The sequence below is a fragment of the Pinus tabuliformis genome, chromosome 8 (assembly GCF_031772625.1).
Source record: "Pinus tabuliformis cultivar Carrire ecotype Pingquan chromosome 8, CPIR1, whole genome shotgun sequence".
Taxonomy (NCBI): domain Eukaryota; kingdom Viridiplantae; phylum Streptophyta; class Pinopsida; order Pinales; family Pinaceae; genus Pinus; species Pinus tabuliformis.
Genome location: NC_142294.1, coordinates 1114695645 through 1114715913, shown reverse-complemented (window position 1 = coordinate 1114715913; position 20269 = coordinate 1114695645).

The window sequence follows — 20269 nt, the reverse complement described above, 5'->3', positions numbered from 1 at the left end:
AACTTGTTTCTCTGCAGACGAGCCTTAGACTTGTGTGATCCAAAACCAATAAAGATAATAGAAGAATGTTTCATCATGATGTCAAAATTAGGTAGAGGTCACTTGTATTTATAGCCTTACAAGGGTGTCTATTATAGCATCATTTAGCACTCTTGTAGTTTTGATGCTTAGATATGGCCTTGGGTAGCCCTTTCCCATTTAGACTTGATCATTTATTAAAAAATAATATTTTCATTTCCATACGTGGCTCTTCCCTTTACAAAGTGCGTACACATGTGGGTACCATAATACAGAACATGCATACACAATTTAAAATATGAAAAATAAAAATATTTCCTATTTTTCAGGTGGGGCTTATGGGTTTCACCGAAAGCCCACCTACAGGAGCCTGTGGCCTAACTGAATCAACTGATTTCTGATGGGATATATACACCTCATGGGAAGGCCTAAATCATAGAGAGAGATATCATATCGACATTATAGTCCTTTTGTACCTAGATCAAATCTGATTTTCCCTTTGCCTCTTGCACTCCTAGTAATAGGAAACCCTTGTTTCCTTGCATATATGCTTATCTTACATTATATGGAATCCTTTTGTACATGCTTGAGAGGTGATATTTTAGGCTTGGTTTGGACAGATCCAAAGTAAGGTTTCATTGGTGCCGTGGTTGAATCAAGTTGTATCTTTCCACTGCTATTTGTTGATATCAATAAAGAAGCTTTGTCTTGTTCTTGATATGTTATGATCTCATGTTTTTATGATTCATGTATAATATATCATGATTTATATGTTTATGCTTGATGATCTAACATGTTTATTATACACACACTTTGAACTACTTGCTATGTATACGATTCTCTAAACTGTGTTGCAAGTTTGATCACTTTGGAGGAAGTGGAGGGTTTGGACCCTACGGGATCGTCATCAAATGTAGGACCTATGAGTACTCCTCTCAAACCCAAATTTATTAGTTTACATAGTTTGCTTGCTTAAATGTATGCTCCTTGTTGATAGTATTCCTTTGATTTGTTGAGGTTTTCAACCCTTACCTTAGGGAAAATTTTCCCGCCAATAGTGTTCACTTTGCTTTAGGGCTGACCTTGTCAAATATGCACATGTAGGATTTTCTTCATAAGTACACTTTCCCTTATCTGATTTGAGTGATATTTAGGTCGATTTTGGTACTCTCAAAAAGAGGAATTCAATGAAAAATTTATCTCCATCAAGTGAGTTGATAAAAGTGGAATTTAACCGTAGTTTCATATTTTAACACTCCCTCTCAACTAGGGAGAATTCCACCTACCAATATCTGAGCATCGATCAACATGTTATTATGTCATCATATCATCTCCAATATCAAGTATCTCATCATTGTGTATCATCACTTATCATCTGAATTCATCTCTTTCTTATTCCTACTTATCTCTTGATTGTCCCTGCTCATATGTTGAACATTCTCAAATCTAAAAGAAGAATAATTTTGACATCGGAGGGGACCTCAATCTACCACCCTTTTTCCATCAGGCTAGTACCCAAAATCACATCAATGGAGAGTCAATTCGCATCATCATTAGAGAGCATATCATTAGAATGCACATCTCAACCTAGAATCATATAGGGGAGAATATATCGACCCTAAATCTCATGGGGGAGCTAAACATCTATGACCCCATATCAAGCAATAGGATATCCAAATACAAAGGGGAGTACATATCAACCCTGGAATCACATCAGGGAGCTCAATCTCAACTTAGAACCTCATAGGGGAGAAAATCTCAACCCAATCTTATTTCCTACTAATATTCCCATCAATGACTCTGAGCAGTCATGTGGTAGAACACCTGCATCATAATCACCTTGGGTTGTACACCCCAAGTACACTCTCAACCCATTGGCTAGACGGGGAGTGGTATTCCCAACAAGCATCGCTTGTGGGTATGATTCCAACTGTGGTATACTCTACATAGACCAGATAGGGGAGAAAAATATCCAAACCTATGGGTAACATATAGGGGTGATACCATATTGTCCAGAGTTCCCTAAACCACAAGAGTCCTCTATCTCAATTCCACACCTTGGGAGCTCAAATAGGGGAGGAAGAGTTGGATTAGTGTCCTTGATCAACGCTGCTCTCATCATACTCATATCTGGTATCAACTTTATCATCATGTTGCAATAGCAATAACCTCCTGTTCATACAGGTCATTAAATAAAGTATCATATTCGAACATGAATAATAATATATATCACAAAAATGATACCTTATTCATCCTCCCTCTTAAGGAAGTTCCCACTCTTTGTCATCATAATGTATCCACAACTTTCTCAAAAATCTCTCCAAAAATCTTCTTCATTCTGCCTCATAGCTAGCCATGCTAGAAAACTCGTACTCATCCTTGGTTGTGCTTAAAGCTACAGGCTAATCACCCAAAACATCATGGAATATCTCATCCAAAATAAGCACTCAGATGTTCTCAACTCACCAATAATGATCTCAATCATCATTAGTACATCCAAGTAGTCACATATCACAAGAGGAATGTCTAAGTCCAAAAATTGTTCATTCTATGAAAATACCTCAAAGGGTGCTTGGTGGCAACTCAATGTGAATGAAGTGGTTCAATCATAAATTCATTTAGGTTTTATGCACATCAAGTATATATACAGACAGGTGTTCAAAATGGAACATTGATGCTTCAATCAACTATCGATTTCCAAGTTGAGTTCAACAATATCTCTTCACAACTTCTTAAAATTCATTTGAAATGTCCAAGGATTTGCATTTCCACTTGTTTAATATCTTTACAATGTAGAGTTTCTTTCCCAACTTCAAAAATTGATTCATCATGTCATGATTCAGTGTTTTGATCTTGAAAAGCCATCTCCCTCTTACTTATATCATCAAAGGTTCATTACTAGTCAATAGTAGACCGTTAGCATATAAAACCAAAACCAAAATCAAAATCATATCTTGGAACACTTATAAAGTAGAGGTTTGGATCAACACATCATCATGGCTTCACCAGATAATAGTCAATGTGGACACATCAAGATCGAGGAGCTTGCTTCATGCAACATAACACTTTACGAAACCAATATGTTCAGTCTTATATAAATCAATATTGTACAATCAAATCAACTAAGTCAGCTTATCAAAGTTTAGATGCTAGATTAGAACTAATATCAAACTCATCAATATCACATTATCAAATTCCTTAGACCAGGTGACAGGTAGAGCTCTCATCAAGTCATGACTTCATCTATTATCATGCCAACAAGTTGTCATTTGATTATCAAACCAAGCTTCATCAAGTCATCCTCATGATCATAATATAAGTCATTATATTCAAGTGCATATTCTAAAAATAGGTTACATCCATTTATTGTGAGATTACTTCATACTGAATCACATTTGTCAATACTTCAACCATTGTGCTAATAACAATGAAACCAATATGGAATTATTATCAAATACCAATATTAGTCATTGAAGATCTATGCCCATATAGCATTGTTAACAAGGAAAATAATTAGTCGTCAAAACAAATCATTAGTCATCAAGTCAAATCCAAATTTTCTATCACAGTGAGATTTATATCCAAAACATATCTCAACCATCAAGTCAAAGTTCTTAGTCATTATCATGTCAAAACTCCAAACACTACTCATCTATATCAATCATCCAAATCTAGACAAATTCTTGCATCACAATACTCAATGGTTAAATCATAACGACATATCTATATGCATTTATGGTCACCTACAAACACAAGTTTAATCTACATATTCATATTATTGTAACATTCAAAATTTCCTGCTCATAGAAATTTATGTTGTCTGCTTCATGTTCGTAGGACTAACATCCTTCAGGTCAACATTTGATTTCATGCACAAAACTTCATTTTTGTGTCCTGCAAGCATAGTTGCACCCATAGGCCTTCCTCTATGTGGTTGGGATATTACAATCATACCCTTGAACTTACTTTCATGTGGTTGAGGCTTAGAGTAAGGAAAAACTCTCTCTTCTCATATCAAAAATTTGCTGCATATCAACAATTTCAGATATTTGTCTATTCATGTCCATAAATATTATTTCAACATTAAATATTATACATATAATTCCAATGGTAATATGAGTAAGGATATTATGGAGAGATTATCCCTATGAATGGGAGTCCACTTCAGTCATCTTTATTAAAGTCATCAACCTATCTATAATACTGTCATGCATCAGTGGATCACACATATATCCATCATGGTCATAACATGTTAGCATCAACTACTTCACCATCACATCATGACATTTATCTTTCATCAAGGGCTAGTGTCAAAGAGATAATAGGAGTAAACTTCAAGAATCATGATCACAACATTACTTCTTTGTGACATAACTCAACCCATCAAGTCAAACCATTCAATGCCAAGATTACTAAACAAATCAAAACATAACCATGGTCAACAAAAGATCTGAATATAAATCTCAAAGTTACACTTATATCATCATGGATACCATGGTTTGCACAGATAATATCAATAGTATCAAGTTACCATCTTTTGGAATCAAGGTTCTAACCTTCAAAATGATAGATGTTATCCAAACATCAAGTATACCATTATATTAAAGATCAATATTTCCAAATAGCTCCATAGATTCAAGAAATTCATTATGCCTAAAAGGTAAGATACTTGTTCAATACCAAGTGCACCATATCAACATGAATCCAAATCACTTTAAAATGCATGAATGAGCCATTTGTGAAGGATACATTCCCATCATACCTTAGGACTTACCTTGCCATCAATATTTCAATTGAAACATAACTTTGCAAAAATATACCATGCATACCTTATAGTATTCAAAAACTTGTGCACCTTCTTATTTTACATAGGAAGCTTGTAGCGCTTTGTCACCTTTTCATCAGATGCCTCTTCCTACACTAGCCATGATCCTCAAGAAGGATCCACTTTTCATATCTCATCAAGAAGTTAGAAGCATCCAAATACTCAAATATATGTAGGAATCATAAGTAATAGTCAAAAAAATAATAAAATCTATAAGTCTAAACAAAATTAAGGACATAAAGAAGCATCATAAATAAAAAAGTACTTATCTTCAATGAGAGGTGATCATCTCCTTCTTGAACCATTCTTCAAGGTCCATCATTTTCCATTTTGTATATAAAAATGTTGCGTTCAATATTTCAACCAACTCTATCAACAACTAGGCCTAATAGAGACTATCCCATCTAGGGATTCATCAATTCTGTCACTAGTGCTTGAACATTTTCACTTTGACCATGCTAGGGTTTCTATATTTCATATATCAAATATTTTCCATAAATTAGGGTTTCTCTCAAACCCTAACCCCATAATATCCATTAAACCCTCATACAAATTTCCTAAGGTTATCTTCAAACCCTAGAATTATTTTAAGTCTCCACCATCCTCTTCTTGCATCCATCAATTTTGTCATCATAGGGGTGATCTCCATGACTTTTCTTCGGCTCAGCTCTAATCCCATGTTAATTTTTCTTAGGGCTATATTTTTCTTTGCTTTGATAATTTTATTTCTTCACTAACACATTAAATTCACCCCATAACATCATAACATTATTCATATTGTTGGCTTAAGGGGGCCTAACCCAAGTTCAGAGTTGTTCACACCAACCAACATAACCCTAACTATTGGCCCTTTCAGCAATAACCTGCATAGCGCAGGTTATAGTCTCACCTGAAGCAGTATTGGGTGATGCTAGAACCAAGTTTCTGCATCAAGGGACATGTGATAAACGATTCTTAGGCTCTGATAACTCATATTTGTCTTTGCGCAGATCGATAGTCTTCTAGGGCTCTTTACCGCAACTAAGTTAAAATGGCTTCCAGACCTTCGCGAAGGTCCACGATCTGTTCTTGCATACCTTAAATAGACAATCTACCTACGTTCACACACCAATAAACCACCCTAGATCTGAGTTTGCACAGATCTACTTAATTCATCAGAAAACATAACAAAAATAGCTTTTAACTTTGGTAAAGTAGATAACCATTCATATCATGCATCATTAAGATATATTTAGTGAATTCGTGCAACATTCATTCATTATTTCATAAAAATATATCATTAATCAACAAAATATAACATAAACAAATTCAACAAAAATACACAATAATTCTTCAACAGTAGTTTTTATTGATCTTCAATATTCAGATTACAGAATCTTCTACCCTACGCACTTAGCTGTGGAATTTATCCAATCCTCCTACACACTTAGTTGTAGGAGCCTTCCCTTCTTCACCTAAGTATAGGAAGCAGAGCCTTCTTGCCTTAGTACTTTCCCAAGACAACAAAAGCCTTTTAGCGCACCCAATTCTCTATCAAAGTTATCTCTAAGACTCACTATAACTCAACTATTTATAGTTTTCCTTCAGAAAATACCATGGTTCACGCACAATGGGAGAATCTTAAAACTGACCAAAAACAAGGGCTAAGACCCTTTTGAATCCTATCTATCTGCGCGCTCCACATCCACATATTGCGGAGACTTTACATTCCTTTTACAAATTTTTTTACAAAATTGGGTTAAATTAACCCCAAAACTAACCCTAGGGACCCTATCCCAATAGGCCCCCAACACAAAGATCGTGACTCACCCTCGAGTCACTCAGCTGGCACCATGATCTTGCTGTGAAGACCACCCAGCTCAACCTATATCACTGCAACTTTTGCAGTGCTCTATGCCGCTGCATGTTGTACCTCTTCGAACAATTTCTCTGTGGTTGGTCCTTTCACTACTAGGCACATGGTCTTCTGCGTCTACTGTAGTCCCTTGATCTTCTCTTGAAGTGAGAGAGTAAGCTAACTAGATTCCTCTAGCCATGGCTACAATATGGCCTTCAGCAAGGCCTCTTTCCTCTACAACTCCTCCACCTGTGTGAGTAGTTTTTTTCCCTCCTGTAACTTTGTTAAGAGTTGCGCTGGCACCAAATTGCATGCAGTCGCTCAGACCTCATCATAATGTCATTGTGTTTCTCTAACATCTGTGTTTAGCTTCTGCAGATTCAGGTCCTCCTGCAGGTTTGTCCATAATTCCATAATGGTATCAAACATCGAGGAGAATTCATTGATTGCAGTATCCAATGTATTCATTCCATCCTTGATTGCTTCTCTGCACTACTCCTGAACCTTTGGTGGATTCGTAGACTGCAAATTCAACTACAACTCTGTTATCTTCATCTGGAAATCAAATGTCACCCTGTCGACTTCCTCCTTTGTTGCACCTACTACAACAACCAATTTCCTTACTTTGGCTAAGACTTCTGCATCCTCTGGTATGTTTAATTTAGGCATTGACTTGCCTACTCGATCGTTGTTTCCAGGCTCTGATGTCATGTCTGTAGCTCCTCCTTTTCCTTTAGCACTTGCATTTTCTCTGCGAACAATTGTTCGTTGTTGACCTTAAACTCACTGATGATGGTGAGGGAGCGTTGTTCCCTGATCCTCAATTCTTCTAACACCCCTTGATGTAGCACATGGAGGGTCTGTAGTGGCAACATGACCAAATTCAGTCCCATGTCCTTCAGTGTATTAATCACAATGTGATCCACTTCTGATTCTGCACGAACGGACTCCTCTACCAACAGAATGACTCTGAGGTCTCGAGTATATTCTAGCTCCTCCACTGTGCTACTTCCCTATGTCAGGATCACTTGCGCTTTGCTCACTTGCCTGACGCTTGCCTAGATCCTATTCACTTGGATCTGCAGCTCATGCAGATCATTTTGGATGCTCCCTAGTGTTTTCATATATTGTTGCTCAAATTGTTACAGCACCTCCATTGTCGTGTCCTGCACCTTGTCTCCGATCTCATCGAGATCGCCTTCTGTCAACACCATGGGATCAATATGTGTCTGCTTATCAGAATTATTATTTTTCCATTGTCCACCTGTCTACTCCTGCCCACGTCTCTTCAGGATGAAAGGAGTGCTCTGCTCCTCATCGTCACCTCCTCCCTACTTTGACAACTCTTGCTCATCAGTATGATGCGAAGAAGACTTTCCACCCTCCTTTGTATCTTGTCATTCCTTCTCTACCTTCTCTTTAGTAGCACACTCTTTCTCCATCTGTTACTTCTCTGCAGCTAACTTAGTAGCTTCCTTCTTCTTTTGTTCGACAAAGGCACACAAGGCCTTTTGAGCGACATCCTTCCGCTTTTGCGCATTAGAGCTCTCTGTGCCTTTCTTGTTCCCACATCTAGTGTTGTAGGTTCGCGCCATTCTACTATAAAATACCCTACAACTTATTGCACATCCATCTCTGATACCACATAAGGCAACAGATGCCATGCTAGCTCTGGCTCATTTCGTGCGCTAATAAACACATTGTGCAAATCAGCCTTAAACTCCACATAGGCTGTCAATTGTATGAAGAAGGTTGAGGATCATGAAAATATTCGTCTCCTTGACTTGTGCCTAATCCTTTATAGACCACAATGAGGAAAACCGCGTTGCCTCAGGTAATCTTCCTTCTATGGAGGAAACAGGTTGTCCTCTGGCAACCTCCAAGCAACTAACACAATGGATAATAAAAGCCAAGCATAATGAAATGGCTTGCTTTCTTCCTAGGCTTCTTGGAAGTTCACAAGGAACTCCTGGCATAGATACTTGGCCCAATTATATTGAATGCCCTTCGCGCACTGTGCTGCAAGTGACACTACCGGCACTGGAACTTCGTTTGTGCAGCGCTTCCTCATGATCTTTCCTATGAGAATCTATGAAATAAACTGTACGACCTAGTCTTGGATAGAAAGGATAAAGTATCTGCCGATTTTTTAACAAGACCATACTCCTTCATTTTATCAGCTAATTCTTTCTCCCCAATTTTTCCTCCAAACTCCTTTGCAAGGTTCGCTCCTTTGTGAGGCAACTTCGTTATCCTGTGGATCAACATGTTTTTTATTCGAATGGGCTACCCAAGCCATAGACACCCATCGTGCACCAACACAAGGAGAGGCGCACACACATAGTGTTGATAATTGAGCAGTGATAGTGCGGCACTAAGAGCATGTTTAGTAGCCCCACCTGCTCAACACCGCGGACCCATTTCATGGGATCCAACGTTGTAACCCCCGTTTCTTCATAATATATCTTTGTCATATATTTGTGGGTTTCTAAATGGGGGAACTTATGATGGTCCGCGAGGTCCCAGTCCTCCATTTTTAATACCGAAATGCACGCTAGCCTAGGACCTTCAAATTCGACCTGCTCAGGTAGTAGGGGTGTCGATATTGAGAATTTCCCAGAATCGGGATCATTGGGTACTTTGGTTCTTCCCTTCAGCAGAGGGACATACTCAAGAAGCCTTGAGATATGATCGATCTCTTTGGCATCGACTTCCTCGACACCTTGGTACTCCTCCTCTTCTAAATCCACCACTTTTTCGATTGTTTGTCTTTTTTCTCTTTCTGTCGCACCTCCAGATTTTTCCTTGGTGACATTCTCATAGGAATCGACTTTTTCTACTTTTCCTTTGTGATGGAGTGCTTCTTCCTTGCGACTGGTTTTTTCTCTTTTGCGGCAGTTTGCTTCGGCCTAGGAGACCTCGGCACCGTAGGCACAATGGGCGTAGCTTCCATACTGTTTATGTCGAGGCCTGGCACGTCAGGAACAACAACTTCTGAACTTATAGCCTCAATGGGGTTTGTAAAGGTAATTTTCTCAATGAATCATTCTCGGGCTACTGCAATGTAGTTTGCAAATGAGGGGTGCATCATGAACTCTTCCCAGAATGCACAATTCATATGCTTCATACAAAAAACTGCACAAGCAACTCTCAAAATGAAAAGTGTTCTTCATAGGATCAACACACGTAATTTATAGGGGGTTTTGAATTCAAATACAACCCTTCCACCCAAATTCTGATAATAAATGCCCCTTTGGTGGCATATCTCCAAAGATTTTCACAATAAATAGCACCTACCCACTCCCCTTAACTGTTTTTTAGCCATTAAATCATGAATAATAACCTCAACGATTACTTATGGACCCACCTATGCATAACCATCCTCTATTGCGTAGCTCATGCAGTGCAACTTGACCTGTCGCACCCCTTCCATCCATCACGCATCCTCCCTACCAAGTTTTTCCCCGAGTCGGGTAGCGTAGTTTATAGTCCCACAATCCCTTACAACTGCCTGGATTACTGAGACTGTCCTGTTGCCATATAGTCATCGCACAGGGGCATGATCCCTTGTATACAGCTTCAATCTACTGTCATTCACTTTTTGAGGGAATGGTTCCCCATTCAGCTTCACGAGCTTAACAGATTCACCATCCGTGATCTCCTTAATGACATATGGCCCCAACCAATGCATTTGAAATTTTCCTAGAAACTTCGTAAACTTGCTATCATATAACATCACCAGATCATCTACCTTGAATGTGTGCAGCTTAATATGCCGATCATGCCATGCTTTCTCGCATTCCTTTTTCACTTGCTGATGAAATCCTACAAGGAAGTGATCTTCTTCCAACTCCACGAGCTGCGCGAGCCATTCCTCCAAGGTATCACGATCCACCATCTTAGTTAAGGCTGCTATCCTTAAGATGGGTACAATATAATCCATTGGCATGATGGCTTCAATTCCATAGACCAGCTTGAATTCCATTTGTCTTGTCAATTTCTTGCAGATCATTCTATAATCCCATAATACAATAGGTATGTGCATGTCTCAGTCATTCCTCTGCGTGTTGCATACATTTTTCAATGAATGCTCCAAGATCTTATTAAAATATTCCATCATTCCATTTTCCTGTGGGTGATAGGGTGTGCTCTTCTGATGATATACCTGAAATTCTTCCAACATTGTGCTGATTGTTTCATTGAAAAAATGCATACCTCTATCACTCATCAAAATCTTCGGTCATCCAAACCTTGTTAAGACATACTCAAAGAGAAACTTCGCAGTAGTGGAAGTTGTACAATACCTCACTGCATGTGCTTCTGCCCATTTGGTTAAATACTCTGTCATAGTAATAATATACCGTGCGCCTGTTGGCATTATGATACATATGTTGTACTTGATGGCAACCCACTCATCTTAGATAATAAATTATAGTGTAGAGAAAAGTTCACGCACTTATATGCAGAGAAAAGTTTATTTCAAGTAGAGAAAAGTTCATGCACTTTTATGCAGAGAAAAGTTTATTTCATGTAGAGAAAAGTTCACGCACTTTTATGCAGAGAAAAGTTTATGTAGAGAAAAAGTTCACGCACTTTCATGCAGGGAAAAGCGCGTATATGTTGGAGAACTTACCTTTGGTCCATGGTAGTTAGTCCTTGGTATTTGAACCTATGAGGAAAAGCGCGTATATGTTGGAGAACTTACCTTTGGTCCATGGTAGTTAGTCCTTGGTATTTGAACCTATGAGGAAAAGCGCGTATATGTTGGAGAACTTACCTTTGGTCCATGGTAGTTAGTCCTTGGTATTTGAACCTATGAGGAAAGGCACGTATATGTTGGAGAACTTACCTTTGGTCCATGGTAGTTAGTCCTTGGTATTTGAACCTATGGTTTTGGACCATGGTACTTCGTCAAAAGTGTTGATCTCACGTACTTTCATGGTTGGTTCATGGTATTAGTCCAACAGTTTTTTGATCCTATGGTTTTGGCCCGTGGTATTGTGAAAGGCCTAAGCCTATATAAAGCAAAGGAGATCACTTGGCTAATTCATCCTTGCAATTGAATATCTTAAGATCTGAAATATTGGGTTATTGTTTTGAAAGTTTGATCTATGAAAGTGAAGTTGAAAGCGAATCTGTGAAGGGTGATCTCTCGAGCGCTGCAGCTGCGGAAGTGCGGAGGTGCCACAGAAGGCGCAGTGCGGAGGCGCCACAGAAGGCGCAGTGCGGAGACGCCACAGAGGCGCCATAGAAGGCGTAGTGCAGAGACGCCATAGAGGCGCCACAGAAGGCGCAGTGCGGAGGTGCCACAGAAGGCGCAGTGCAGAGACGCCACAGAGGCGCCATAGAAGGCGCAGTGTGGAGACGCCACAGAGGTGCCACAGAAGGCGCAGTGCGGAGGCGCCACAGAAGGCACAGTGCGGAGGCGCCACAGAAGGCGCAGTGCGGAGACGCCACAGAGGCACCACAGAAGGCGCAGTGCGGAGGCGCCACAAAAGGCACAGTGCGGAGGCGCCACAGAAGGCGTAGTGCGGAGGCGCCACAGAAGGCGCAGTGCAGAGGCGCCATAGAAGGCACAGTGCAGAGGCGCCATAGAAGGTGCAGTGCAGAGGCGCCATAGAAGGCGTAGTGCAGAGACGCCACAGAGGCGCCACAGAAGGCGCAGTGCGGAGGCGCCACAGAAGGCGCAGTGCGGAGACGCCACAGAGGCGCCATAGAAGGCGCAGTGTGGAGGCACCACAGAAGGCGCAGGTGCGGTGGTCGCGGCGCCACAGAAGGCGCAGGTGCGGAGGTAGTACAGATATCCGCAGATCTATACCAGTGAAGTTGCGATCCCTGCTTAAAATTTGTTTTAACTGCCTTCGACTATTCTGCAGGGTTTTGGGTGCATAACTGATGTTTGGTTACTGGTATTGAGTTCAGATAACAGCATGATTAATGACTTATCTTTATGTACTAGATATGGTTGATAATGTTCTAATGCACTCATTGAAGATCAATTAACTTAATCATAAGAAGTTGTGGAAGTAGCATATATGAATCTGATTATGGAAATGAAAAAGTTTTATTAATGTGATAATACTGATTCACCCCCCCCCCTCTCAGTATTATTTCCAACAATTGGTATCAGAGCAGGTCCTTTGATAGAAGCTTGATTGCTTGAAGGAGATCCGTGGAACAATGGGAAAGAAGCTTAAGAAGAAAGCACCTAAGAAAAAGAAGTCATCTCAGAAGAACTATGACAGTGGGAGAACCGACTGGGGATTAGGTATAAGAAGCTCTTCAGATTCAGAATCAGATTCAGAATCATTATCAGGTATGAATATATTATCCTCTGATGTTCCAGCTATCTTTCCTTTTGGAAGAGATGAAAGTGATAGCGAAACTACTGAATTTGCTCTTATGGGTGAACAAGAAAGATATCAAATAGAGGCAGAATTTAAAAGGCCGACAGACAAAATTAGAGATCAACAAGATCTATTGAACAAAAGGGAATGTGATTTCAAAGAAGAAGCTACCAAACTAAAGGCCCAACTAGAAGAAGGAAACAAGGTAAGAAAGCTACTCAAGGACAAGGAAGACCAATGTCAAAAATTGCAGCATGAAGTGACATCATTAAGAAAAGAAGTCAACGAAAGAAGCACAACCATCAAGAAACTCAAAGATAGATCCAGCTACTATGAAAATCTTGAAGCTACAATCCTCTCACTAAAAGGAGATCTTGAAGAATCAAAGAAGCAGAATACAGATCTACTCCAAGCTATTGCAAAACAAGAAAACAAAGTCACCAGCTTAAAATCTCAACTAGAATGTGCCTTCCAAGTTCATCAAATGCAGCAGGATCTGAATGAAGAACAAGAAAAGGAGATTCTCAAACTAAGGGAACAAATGGAAGAAGGAAGGAAAGCTGAAGAAGATTTGAAAAAGCAATCTCTTGAAAAGGAAGAACAGCTTCAGGTTGAGGTAAATATCTTGAAAGGTAAACTAGAAGAAAAGGATAAGCTTTTACGATTTCAAGATAGTTCTAAAGTCTTGGATGATATTCTTAGTAGTCAAAGGTCTCCTGCTATAAAGACTGGTCTTGGTTTCCATGAATCTGTTGAAGGTGAATCTAGTTCACAAGGTGAGGCAAGGAACTCTAAAGAGAAATCTAAAGTGATCAACGAAGAAATGAAAGATCAATCTCATCATCAACCAAGAAAAGAGATTCCTCAAAGAAAATCCTTTACTCCTCCTATGAATAATGTTGAATGTTATGTATGTCATAATCTTGGACATGTTGCAGCTAGATGTAGAAGAAGAAGGGTTCAAGACCATTATGCAGAAAGATCATCACATTCAAGGTACTTTTATGGATATTTCTTTGCTTGCAATATGTTTGGTCACAAAGCTGCTGATTGTTACAGGAGGAATATGAAACATGTAAGATGTTATGCATGTAACAAGCTTGGACATATAGCTAAGGAATGCAGGAACAAAGTGTGGGCACCATATCAAAAGGAGAAAATGTCATCATCACGCTTGAAGATATGGAGGAAAAAGGAAGTACAGTCAGAAAAAGGTGGCACTGCACAACGTACAGACATACCAGAATCAGAGGGAGCTGAAAGTACAAAACTTCAGTGTCTTGAATCTCATATGCAAACTCCATAAAGGAAAGTTGCATATATACGCGAGTTAGTTACTGCACAGTTGCGTATATGATTGTTTGAAGAAAGGCAGTAGGGACAGATTCAAGAGAAGGATCAGTTTTGCTCTAGTTAAGAATAATGATGTGTGGATATGATGGTTAGAAGTGTTTTGGTTCTAACTTGATATTGATGATGTCTTGATACTTCTTATTGATATGCATGATCAGACAGATGGCACAGGTTTAGAGGGAGCATATGGACTTAATGCATTATTGGCATTATGGTTAATAGTCCTTGGTGATGATACTTATATGGATAAATGATTCATCTTGCTATGGTTATGAGTTGTTCACATGGTTCTTGGATCAGATTTATGGTTGATTCTCTAATGATGCTTGCATGGGAAGCACTTAGCTTGAATGCACATCTTCTTGATGTTGAGTCACTCATATGCTGCTGTCGTCATATGCATAAAGATCATATATTACAGTTATGATTCCTTTCATTCTTGGCACAAATGGATGAGGATTGTTGGCTGGATACAGGGATGATTATTCAAAGTTGCATTGTTGGAGACATGATGATAATGAGCTCTTATCTATATGATGATAGGATTGTTTCATACATATGTTGATTAATGCAGATATTCCCAATTGATGATACTTGATTCATGTAGATCTGGATGGCTATGATGTTTCTCACATAGAATGTGAAATTTTGTTGATGCGGACATACCTTGATGATTCATGCACTAATACAAGTTGCTGGTCTAGTTGCTGTTGACAGATACTATGGAGCAGATCATAAAGTGTTGTTGCTGATGTTCATCTTATTTAGGTGATGTCATATCAAGACTCATGATGTAATAGTGTCATCTCTTCAGGTCATGTAACGACCTATGTTGGTTTCCCCACTATGCCTGGGATGAAGATGTAATGTATTTGGTTTTCATTTTTTTGATATATCCCCACTTGGTTGGGTGATGGAAGTATGTATTGAATCTTTTAGGAAGGTCATTTGTGATGTAGAACATCCTTTTGCAGACCTTGCTTACAGTCAGGGGGAGCCTGAGCATGAACAACACTATATAGCAGAGCAGACATTTCAGCTTGTTCTCAGAAAGAGCATGGTCAGATTGGTGCACCATGACATATACAAAGGGGGAGCTCATTCAGAGATTTCAACAGGTACTCAGGGGGAGCTTATAATGCATTGTTGGCATTATGGAGGACGTATAGAAGGAGATCTTGGATGCTGGTCTGATTATTGCTGCAATCTATCTCTTTCATGGTCATGGATTATGGTTCTTCTTTGCAGATCTGGTTTATAGTCAGGGGGAGCATGTTCTTAGGGGGAGCATAACCCTTTGCCCTTGATGTCAAAGGGGGAGAGTGATTGGTTGTTGTTGCCATCAAGTCCAAAGGGGGAGATTGTTGGCATTATGATACATATGTTGTACTTGATGGCAACCCACTCATCTCAGATAATAAATTATAGTGTAGAGAAAAGTTCACGCACTTATATGTAGAGAAAAGTTTATTTCATGTAGAGAAAAGTTCATGCACTTTTATGCAGAGAAAAGTTTATTTCATGTAGAGAAAAGTTCACGCACTTTTATGCAGAGAAAAGTTTATGTAGAGAAAAAGTTCACGCACTTTCATGCAAGGAAAAGCGTGTATATGTTGGAGAACTTACCTTTGGTCCATGGTAGTTAGTCCTTGGTATTTGAACCTATGAGGAAAAGCGCGTATATGTTGGAGAACTTACCTTTGGTCCATGGTAGTTAGTCCTTGGTATTTGAACCTATGAGGAAAAGCGCGTATATGTTGGAGAACTTACTTTTGGTCCATGGTAGTTAGTCCTTGGTATTTGAACCTATGAGGAAAAGCGCGTATATGTTGGAGAACTTACCTTTGGTCCATGGTAGTTAGTCCTTGGTATTTGAACCTATGGTTTTGGACCATGGTACTTCGTCAAAAGTGTTGACCTCACGTACTTTCATGGTTGGTTCATGGTATTAGTCCAACAGTTTTTTGATCCTATGGTTTTGGCCCGTGGTATTGTGAAAGGCCTAAGCCTATATAAAGCAAAGGAGATCACTTGGCTAATTCATCCTTGCAATTGAATATCTTAGGATCTGAAATATTGGGTTATTGTTTTGAAAGTTTGATCTATGAAAGTGAAGTTGAAAGCGCATCTGTGAAGGGTGATCTCTCGAGTGCTGCAGCTGCGGAAGTGCGGAGGCACCACAGAAGGCGCAGTGCGGAGGCGCCACAGAAGGTGAAGTGCGGAGACGCCACAGAGGCGCCACAGAAGGCGCAGTGCGGAGATGCCACAGAGGCGCCACAAAAGGCGCAGTGCGGAGGCGCAGTGCGGAGACGCCACAGAAGGCGCAGTGCGGAGACGCCACAGAAGGCGCAGTGCGGAGGCGCCACAGAAGGCACAGTGCGGAGGCGCCACAGAAGGCACAGTGCGGAGACGCCACAGAGGCACCACAGAAGGCACAGTGCGGAGGCGCCACAGAAGGCGCAGTGCGGAGGCGCCACAGAAGGCGCAGTGCGGAGGCGCCACAGAAGGAACAGTGCGGAGGCGCCACAGAAGGCGCAGTGCAGAGACGCCATAGAAGGCGCAGTGCGGAGACGCCACAGAGGCGCCACAGAAGGCGCAGTGCGGAGGAGCCACAGAAGGCGCAGTGCGGAGGCGCCACAGAAGGCGCAATGCGGAGACGCCACAGAGGTGCCATAGAAGGCGCAGTGCGGAGGCGCCACAGAAGGCACAGGTGCGGTGGTCGCGGCGCCACAAAAGGCGCAGGTGCGGAGGTAGTACAGATATCCGCAGATCTATACCAGTGAAGTTGCGATCCCTGCTTAAAATTTGTTTTAACTGCCTTCGACTATTCTGCAGGGTTTTGGGTGCATAACTGATGTTTGGTTACTGGTATTGAGTTCAGATAACAGCATGATTAATGACTTATCTTTATGTACTAGATCTGGTTGATAATGTTCTAATGCACTCATTGAAGATCAATTAACTTAATCATAAGAAGTTGTGGAAGTAGCATATATGAATCTGATTATGGAAATGAAAAAGTTTTATTAATGTGATAATACTGATTCACCCCCCCCTCTCAGCATTATTTCCAACATTGCATACATTTTTCAATGAATGCTCCAATATCTTATTAAAATATTCCATCATTCCATTTTCCTGTGGGTGATAGGGTGTGCTCTTCTGATGATATACCTGAAATTCTTCCAACATTGTGCTGATTGTTTCATTGAAAAAATGCATACCTCTATCACTCATCAAAATCTTCGGTCATCCAAACCTTGTTAAGACATACTCACAGAGAAACTTCGCAGTAGTGGAAGCTGTACAATACCTCACTGCATGTGCTTCTGCCCATTTGGTTAAATACTCTGTCATAGTAATAATATACCGTGCGCCTGTCTTCTTTCCTGGTGGTTGTATGGGACCTATAAAATCAATGGCCCATTTCTCAAATACTTGCAACAAAACTTGAGGATTTATAGGAAATTCATCCCTTTGTGAAGGTTTCCCCATCCTTTGGCAAGCATCGCACGCCTTACAGTATGCCATAGAATCCTTGTGCAATGTTGGCCACCATAACCCAACGCATAAAATATTCTACGCGGTCACTTTCCCTGCATAGTGGCCTCCTGCCACTCCTCCATGAGATTCAACTAAGATACTGGCACGTTCAAACTCCAGAACGTATCTACACAATATCTCATCCATTCCCATTTTGTATAAATGACCCATAATTATTGAAAAATCTACAACGCGAACTACTAACTCCTTCTTTTGTTGAGTGGAATAGCCTTCCAGAGTTGTTCTCATTGTTAAAAACTGAATAATATCGGTAAAGTGATCATCAGTGACACATACTGCAAAGAGTTGCGTGTCTGGTTGTCCTTCCTCCAAACTACTAGGTTCTTCACCTATTTCAATCCTTGAGAGATGGTTTAGGACTACATTCATCCTTCTAGGATTCATAATCACTTCAAAGTTATACTCCTGGAACAATAGAAACCATCGACAGATCTTCCCCCCAACACAGGCTTATTGACCAGGTACTTCAGTGTAGAGTGATCTGTATACATCTTGAAGTGTCTACCCAACAAATAATGTATGAATTTCTGCAACGCGTAGACCAACGCCAATCCTTCACACTCTATAGTGGAGTAATTCTTCTAAGTTTTAGATAGCTTTCTTCTCACAAAAGCTATTGGATGATCAATCTTGCCCTCTCTTGCCTGGGTTAATACTGCTCCTAGCACAATACAGGAGGCATCAACATGCACATGAAACTCATTTTTCTATTTGGGAAACACCAAAATAGGCATTGTCACCATATTCTCCTTCAATACATCCAAACTTCGGTGACAATGTTCATGCCAGCAAAACATCACATCCTTTTTTAGCAACTTTTCCATCGGCGCGATTATCTGGGCATATGCCTTGATGAAATTTCTGTAGTACCCAGTGTGTCCCAACGTTGCATGGAGTTGTTTCACATTCCTAGGGTGTTCCAAATTTACAATAACAACAATCTTTGCAGGGTCCACCATTAATCCCTGCTTACAGATAATGTGGCCAAGAAAAATCCCAAAAGGCACACAGAATATACACTTCTTCAAGTTCAACGCGATCTAAAATCTTCAACATGTATCCAACATGAGGTGCAGACTCACAACATGGTGCTTCACCAACCCAAACATGGTCTAGTCATTGAAATATACTTCCAGGAACTTATGAATAAATTCTTTGAACGTCGCGATCACTAGCTGGGAAAATATTGCAGGCGCATTCTTCAATCCAAATGGCATAATGGTATATTGGAAGCAACCACACTTCGTCGTGAAGGCTATTTTGCTTTGATCCTCTAGCACGATATTTATTTGATGATAACTTGAAAATCCTTCAGTAAATGAATATGCTTTCTGTCCCCCAACATTATATAATACTTTGTCAATAAACAGTGTCAGAAACAGGGCATGCACATAGGCATCATTCAACTTCCGCAAATCTACGCATATGCGGATTTCGCCCTTATGTTTCTTTTCTTGGACCACCACTGGGCTTACCCAATCGAATTCTTCTACAAGCTCAATAATTCCAGCTTCCAACATCTTATCCAGCTCTAGGTGCAACTTTTCCTTATAATTTTGGTTCAATCGATAAGGTCGTTGTTTAATAGGCTTCACATCTGGTTTCAATGTAATCTTCATAACACCTAAATCTCCAACAATCCCTTTTAAATCTGAAAACTTTGTGGGAAATAAGTCTTGGCACTCACATAGAAGCTCAGATACCTTATCAACCATATCTTCATCCCAATAATTTCCTATCTTCGCTGACTTGGGTTCTTCTTCAGACCCAATGTTTACCTGTTGAGTTTTCAAAGGCTCTGATATATATGGGTTCACTTCCTTCGGTCCCTCAACTTTGCGTTATCCTTCAGTCTCAGGAATGGTAATACCACGGGTCATATTCTTCTTTAGCAGTCACATTATAGCATTCCAACGCATGGCATAGCTATGTACTCCATTCTAGCTGAGTCCATTTTACAGGTTCCTTCGATGTTCTGAATATAGTTGCTTTTATTTCTTGCAGCACTTCATCAATACTCTCAAAGCCATCCTCAAAGCTGAAAGTTAATAGAAAACTTTCTCTTAGAACATCCCATTCTGTAGTCCCATGGCAAAGCTCTCTCTCCAAATACCAGTTCATTGGGATCGTATCCAGCATATGACAGAATATATGCACCCATTTTGGTTGTGGTTCTATTCCCTAGGCTTTAATCCATCATGCTAAATGATCGCATGGATCATCCTTCCCGCTGTATTTTTATGTCACCGTGGTGTTAGTGTAACCAAACCTTAACTTCATCATTCTGGGGTATTCTCTTCGTCCATAAAAGTTCTCCTTGTGTGT